We start from the raw sequence: 5,872 nt of genomic DNA on the forward strand, positions 1-5,872 counted from the left end.
GGAGCACCTAGAACACACAACATCAATTGTTAGCCGTGTGTGATGCCCCCCTCCACAGTTTACACCCCCGGTCATATTCTCGCGGTGCTTAGACGAAGCCCTGCGCGGATCACTTCACCATCACCGTCACCATGTTGTCGTGCTGACGGGACACATCTACTACCTCGACGCCTTGCTCGATCAAGAAGGCGAGGGACGTCACCGAGCTGAACGTGTGCAAAACTCAAAGGTGCCGTACATTCGGTGCTTGATCGGTCGGAGCTAGAAGAAGTTCGACTACATCAACCGTATTTTCAAACGCTTCCGCTTTCGGTCTACGAGGGTACGTAGACACACTCTCCCCCTCGTTGCTATGCATCTCCATGGATAGATCATTGTGTGTGCGTTGACAATTTTTTGCTTTCCATGCAATGATTCCCAACAGTGGCATCCGAGCCAGGTCTATGCGTAGATGATATGCACGAGTAGAACACAAAGAGTTGTGGGCGGTGATAGTCCTAGTGCTTACCACCAGCGTCTTATTTTGATTCGGCGGTATAGAGGGATGAAGCGGCCCGGACCAACCTTACATGTCCACGCACATGAGACCGGTTCCATCGACAGACATGCAACTAGTTTTGCATAAAGGTGACTGGCGGGTGTATGTTTCTGATACTTTAGTTGAATCGAATTTGACTGCGGTCGGTCCTTGAAGAAGGTTAAAACAGCAAACTTGACGAAACACCGTTGTGCTTTTATGCGTAGGTTAGGACGGTTCTTGCTGGAAGCCCGTAACAGCCACATAAAACTTGCAACAACAAATTAGAATATGTCTAACTTGTTTTTGCAGGGCATGTTGTGATGTGATATGGTCAAGACATGATGTGATAAACGTTATTGTATGAGATGATCATGTCTTGTAAGATATCTAACAACCGGAAGGAGCCTTATGGTTGTCTCTTTATTGTATGAAATGCAAACGCCATGTAATTGCTTTACTTTGTCACTATGTGTTAGCAATAGTTGTAGAAGCAATAGTTGGCGAGACGACTGTCGGTGTCAAAACCGGCAGATCTCGGGTAGGGGGTCACGAACTGTGCGTCCAAGGATCGAAGGTAACAGGAGACAGGGGACACGATGTTTACCCAGGTTTGGGCCCTCTTGATGGAGGTAATACCCTACTTCCTGCTTGATTGACTTTGATGAGTATAAGGATTACAAGAGTTCATCTACCATGAGATCGTAATGGCTAAACCCTAATTGTCTAGCCTATATGATTATGATTGTGATTGCCTGTACGGACTAAACCCTCCGGTTTATATGGACACCAGAGGGGACTAGGGTTTGTATAGAGTCGGTTTACAGAGAAAGGAATCTTCATATCCACACTCTAAGCTTGCCTTCCACGCTAAGGAGAGTCCCATCCGGACACGAGGAAAGTCTTTCGTCTTGTATCTCCACGACCCATTAGTCTGGCCCATATCACTTAGCCTGGACGCTCGAGGAGCCCATAATCCTGGACTCCCTCAGTAGCCCCTGAACCAGTCTTCAATGACGATGTGTCCGGCGCGCAGATTGTCTTCGGCATTGCAAGGCGGGTTCCTCCACCGAACACTTAAAAGAAGTTGATCGTCAGCACTATATCCGGCTCTGTACAACAGTCATACCTCTGAATTACAAGGGCAGAATACAGATAAGTTCTGTCTTCTGAAGATTTCACTGGTGAGACGTTATGTCCGGCAATTTTATTATTTCAAACCGTTTTCCAGCCTCCTGTTTCGCGTTTCGAGACGCAACCACCGATGACACGTCTTGTCAAAGCAGAGATCATGCCCCTTATTATGGGATTCTCATCAATACGGGTTTGGGAAAACCAACCATGTCGTTTCGCACGACCTCTTGGAATAGGTGAGCTTTAAGGCTCGTGGGGGACGCATGATATTCACTGCCTTTATAAGGAGATAAGATTCCCCCTTTTTACCCCACGCCTTCCCCTTCCTCAGCCCATCTGCCCTCAAGCTCCAGTGCCCAAGCTTCAATCCTCTCCATTCCTAGAAATTACTCTAGCCATGTCCGGATCCGGAGCGCAGGGCAAGTGGATGGCTTCCTCCGTCATGGAGAAAAACATCAAGGAACTCCAAGAAGCTGGGTACCTGGCCAAGGAGATCGCCCACCGGCTTCCAGCCAAAAAGCAGATCATCCCCACTCCAAAGCCCGACGAGAGGGTATTGTTTATCCCTCATTTTCTTCATGGACTGGGGTTTCCCCTTCATCCTTTCGTCCGTGGCCTCATGTTTTACTACAGGCTAGATTTCCATGATCTAGCCCCAAATTCTTTCCTCAACATTTCGGCGTTTATCGTCGTATGTGGGGCATTCCTCCGCATTTCCCCCCACTTAGGCTATGGCTCATGGTCTTCAACGTGAAGCCGAAAGTGGTGGATGGCCGGATTGCGGTGGCGCTATGGTGAGAAAACTGCCCAACGTCACTTGGCCCCAGGGAACCTTCATGGAGACCGTGAAGGGATGGCAGCAAGGGTAGTTCTATGTCACATATCCCCGTGACTCCACATGGGTTGCTCGTGCGGAGTTCAAGTCTGGGACCCCAATGCGGCTGGCATCCTGGCTCAACAAGGGCCTGGACTGGGCATCATCTGACGAGGTAACGGTGCTGCAGAAGCGCATCAAGAGCATGGTAGATAAAAATACCAGCCTCGCCAGCGTGATCTAGGTGACGCTCTTCCACCGGATTCTCCCCTGTCAGGCGTGTCAAGAGCCCATGTTGAAGTTCAACCCGGGCAGTCCCCAGACCCTGTAGCGGTTCTTCGGCATGAAGCACGAAGACATGTGGAAGCTGCTGTTCAAGACCCATAAGTCATGGCCGGAGGCAACCGAAGACCTCGACTATGATAGCACCCACACTTCGACCCCCGTAAGTTCTTTGATAAGCTTACTTTGTGAATCCAAGGAGCACACTAACCCTCCATTTACTTTTGCAGGGCTGGACGAAGAAAGCGGACCGAATTCACTGTCCGGCTCCGCTGCCCGAAGACCCAGCTATTCCTCTATTGACGAGGATGCTGGTCCCGGCACCATACCAGGCGCCAGAAAAGAAAGCCAAGGGGAAGGGCAAGGAGGCCAAGAGCGGCCTCCGCCGTAAGGGTGCTTCGGACGTAGTCTCCGGGGACACCAGAACCCTCTCCTCCCCTGACGAAGAGGAAGAGGAGGAGGAAGAGAGAAACTCCCCCCTAAGGGGGGGAAGAAGAAAAGGGTAGCCTCCGCCAATCTAGAGGCAGAGGCATCCAAGAAAGGGAGGACGTCCCTTACGGATGACTCCGAATCAGACGCCGACGAGTGGCGCCTCAGGGCCGAAGCCCCTGGCCGGATCGCAAGTACTCAAAGTTATATATATATATATATATATATATATATGTCCGGCTTTTCTGGCTTATAGATGTAATGCATTTATATTGTATGTTGCAGTCCGATTAAGGTCCTCCCCTAGCGATCCTCATCTTTCAGGAATTCGCTGGGTCCAAACATGATGATGGCGAGTGAATAGCCTCCACCAGCTTCCTCCCTCACTGTCGCGGATAACACCGAGGTGTCAGCCCAAAGGACCCTTCTGAAACAGGGAGAGGTGCTGAAGGCTGCCAAGACGGTGCCGGAGGGTGACACTTCGGCTGTCGAGAACATGGGGGAACCGACCGCCATGGAGACTGGAGACGGGGGCCATGTCCAGTTTGGCCCCCAACCAAATGTCATTTTGGAAACCCACACGGTTCCGGAAACAGATGAGCAACCCTCTTTGCGAGAAGGGGGCGCACCTACTACACCGGCAACCTATGTCTATGCGGAGGCGTCAGACACTTTGGTGAGAGCACTTCAGAGTGCCGCCATTGTGGAAGAACATCGTACCCTTATGGGTACGGTGATTGATAAGGTTCAGTCCGCGAAAAGCGGACTGAGCGAAAAGCCTACACTAGCCTTTTAAGAGGCTTTGAGGTATGTGCTTTACAGTATCTTTTAGTTGTATAAAAAGGATGCTTGTGTATAGATACTAGCCCATGAGACTCTGTTTGATGTTCGGAAGGAAAAACCGAATAGAGGATCTAATAACTCACGCAGGGGGTTAACATACATATCTGTTTGAACAAACAGGCTGCAAAACAAGCGTCAGCTGCCCATGTTGCCGACGCGTCCGACCTAAGGCGGAAGTTAGAACAAAAACAAGGTATGTGATACCGAGAACATGTCTGAAATGGTGTCAGCTCTTATGTGTTATCTGAATGAGTTTTGTGATTATGTTTGCAGCTGACACGTCTAAGGTCGAGGCCCTCAAGAGTGCGCTGGACGAGGCCAGGAAGGAGGCGGAGGAGGAGCAAGCCTCCCGCCTTAAACATGAAACGCGAGTGGAGGAAGTCCAGCAGGAGCTCAAGGATGCCATAGGCAGATGCGAGTCCTTAGAGCGCAAGAGTTCGGAGCAAAATTCAGAACTTGCCAAGGCACCCCACAGTGCACAAGAATCCTAGGCCGAAGCCCAAAGCGTTGTCCGGGAGATCCAAGAGGCAAGGCAAATTGCGGCGGGTAAGGCCTTTAACATGCAGAGCAAATTTGTTAAGAAAAGGTATATATTTCTAACCCAGATTTGGAGTTCTCCAGGAGTGTTTGTGGACCTGCCCCGGAGTGTTGCTGATGCTGCGGAGTTCTTCCGGGCCGAAGAGGGGAGCTCAATGGAGAAACTGTTCTGGTCGCAGTACCTTGCGCCAGAGCATCCTGTGCCCCTTAGCGATCAGCTGAAGCAATGGACCGAACTGCATAGGGTGGCTGAATTGGCCGAGGGATTTGATAATCCGTCTTTGGCCCGCCGAACCCATGCCAGTAGCTACTTCGGTCTCGTGAAGCGGGTGGTTAGTGCCTGCCCTCGGCTTGATGTCGTGAAGCGGTCGGTCTGCATCGAAGGTGCGCGGATGGCCTTCGCCCGTGTCAAGGTGCAGTGGGTGAAGACGGACGCCACCAAGCTTGCAACCGAGGGACCGCCCACAAGCAAAGAGCGCTGCACGCCGGAGCGATACTTTGATGATGTCCTGAAAGGATCCCGCATTGTAGAGGGCTAATGTTCAAAGGATATCATTTTTGAATGAATGTATCTATGTTGTTTAATCCTGTAGCATGAAACAAGGCCTAGGTATGATATGTTGCTTATTTTAAAAATATCTTCTCATGTGCGGATATTTAAGACATCTGAGAGTTGGCTAGTCGTCGGCTTCAGCCCCCTCGTAGGTAGTACGGGGGTGTTCGGTATGACACGTAAACACGTTTGACCCAACTTATTGGTCCGTGAAGGAGGTGTTAGTGCGGTGAACTAGGCAATCGGACTATGTGGCTTTATCGCCCTCACTTAGCCATAGGAGTTTTATAATGGGAGTGCGGGCGCAGCCCCTAGTATTGTTCGATTACCCGAACTTGGGTGCTATAAATGCCCGAGCGGGTGAAGGCCGGCCTATCGCATAATGTGGAGAAAATTGCAAGAGATTTATACTTGGTCGCCGAATAGCTGACCAACTCTCTCTGTATCATGACAGTCAGTTTTTGGCTTTCTCTACTGAGGTGTTTGTCCGGGTAAACCAGAAACACAATCACAGTAGTTCTCCCTTTACTACCCTAGCCGATTAGATGGAATGTAAGGTAGCAAGCACAGGAGCCGGGCAACCCAACTATTGACCAAAGACATGATTCGGAGCCAATGCATATAATGCTATATTTGGGGCGCCGAATTACACTGTTAAAGTGTTCGGACTTTGTTTTAGTATTTAAAAGATGTACGCAGATTAATAAAGCCCCTGGCAATTTAGGTCATACCAAGGTGTACATGATAATCATACAAAAATAGG

This window comes from Triticum dicoccoides, chromosome 7A, assembly GCF_002162155.2.
Source record: "Triticum dicoccoides isolate Atlit2015 ecotype Zavitan chromosome 7A, WEW_v2.0, whole genome shotgun sequence".
Classification (NCBI taxonomy): domain Eukaryota; kingdom Viridiplantae; phylum Streptophyta; class Magnoliopsida; order Poales; family Poaceae; genus Triticum; species Triticum dicoccoides.